The 1,864-nt window shown below is 37.7% G+C and overlaps 1 non-coding gene across 1 annotated transcript; it reads left to right on the top strand.

The window, feature by feature from the left end:
* The first annotated feature begins 933 nt into the window (after window positions 1-933).
* On the top strand, window positions 934-1,052 carry LOC145677892 (5S ribosomal RNA). The gene has a single exon (XR_014130081.1). It is a non-coding gene; the product is annotated as a 5S ribosomal RNA (ribosomal RNA).
* Window positions 1,053-1,864: the final 812 nt, after the last annotated feature.

The following is a 1,864-nucleotide window of genomic DNA, read 5'->3' on the forward strand; positions in this document are numbered from 1 at the left end:
TGTGAAATAAAAAGACCAGAAAACTACTCTTTCTAAATTATGTGTAAACTTTTTACCGAAAACGAAAGTTGCACGAAAGACTTTTTGTCCCTTTTTTGGCCTCCGGTGCTTGGGGTCCCTGGTTCAATCCCAGCTCGTGCCGTGTGAACTTTGTCGTGCATAAAGACCGTGCTCATGGGTTTTCTCGGGTTTCTCCCGTTTCCTCCCACTTTCTTCATTCAGTACTCATCATCACCGTCTCCTTTAGCGTAACCGGTATAAGTATGCGACGTAAATCTAAAGATTTCATTTCATTTCCCTTTTCTGCTCATACTGCTGATTATGCGCGATTATGCCAACATCCAACTCCGCGGATAATCGTGCGATTACTGTATATACAACTAATACAGATACGTAATTACATTATCAGTTACAGTATCGGTTTTTATTTACTAATTTGCCTCACTTTATTTGCATCCCTGCAGTAAATAATTCTTATCGATAATAGTTAAAATGTATATTACATTTTAGTGCTTCACGACTGAATGATCATCTGCCTTACGTTATCTCGCAGCTGAAGAGGATGCTACACTGAAAACTACCTTGCGTTATAAAGGGTAAGTGAAACATATCTTAAAAATATCTTTCATACATTTCATTGTGTACATTAAAGAATGTAAGTTTGCCTTTTTCCTGTAATCAATACTTAATAAAGGATTTATTTTTATTTATTTATATACAATTTCATACGTGGTTCGTGATAGTAAACTCGATAGGACATAGTGGCACTATGAACATCCGAATCACTCATCATTCGAACATTCAAATATTTATTCGAATATTAGTATATTCCAAGTAATGTTAACGACGTTAATATGCTTGCCTTTATAGTTAATAATGTCAATTCTTACTTAAAACATACTTCCTTAACAGGACATTGAAGAAAAGGTAGTTGCCAACGGCCATACCATGCTGAATATACCGGTTCTCGTCCGATCACCGAAGTCAAGCAGCATCGGGCCTGGTCAGTACTTGGATGGGTGACCGCCTGGGAACACCAGGTGCTGTTGGCATCTCTTTTTCAAATTTCATTATCCTTCAAGTACGAAAATACTAGAAACATTAATTTTATAGTACTTTCAAGAGATAATTTATCAACATTATTTCATAGCGATTAATCGATATTCTAAGCGTTATACCCACTATTTCTTACACTAACAGCCTGTTTATTTGCACGGCACATTAAAATAACCTGATTTCCGATCCGTGTGCACCTACTACTATACTTAACACGGAATGTATTACCACTTTTTAAAAGTAAATTATTATGACTAAGTGTAGATCTCCGGCGAGTAAATGCCTTTCGTATACAAGCACGACACATCTCCGCTATGTGCTTTACTTTTTTACTAACAGCATATAGAAATTGGATTTCAAGGTGTTTCTACATAACAGAATGAAGCAAATTTCGTGATTTAACTCTTTCGAATAATGTGTTGGTCCTGACAAGGACCGTTTGAAATGAAAAATCTTGAAGAAGATTTTTACTTAGAGCTTGTGTACTTGGTAACAGCCTTCGTACCCTCACTTACAGCGTGCTTGGCAAGTTCACCAGGCAAAAGAAGGCGCACAGCTGTTTGGATTTCCCGGCTGGTGATAGTTGACCGCTTATTGTAATGGGCCAAACGAGAAGCTTCAGCAGCAATACGCTCGAAGATGTCATTAACAAAGCTGTTCATGATACTCATAGCTTTGCTAGATATGCCAGTGTCAGGATGCACTTGCTTCAAAACTTTGTAGATGTAAATGGCATAGCTCTCCTTCCTCCTCCTCTTCTTCTTCTTATCTCCCTTGGAGATATTCTTTTGGGCTTTACCAGCCTTCT

The sequence above is a fragment of the Thermobia domestica genome, unplaced genomic scaffold (assembly GCF_964235325.1).
Source record: "Thermobia domestica unplaced genomic scaffold, izTheDome1.hap1.1 HAP1_SCAFFOLD_1569, whole genome shotgun sequence".
Taxonomy (NCBI): Eukaryota; Metazoa; Arthropoda; class Insecta; order Zygentoma; family Lepismatidae; genus Thermobia; species Thermobia domestica.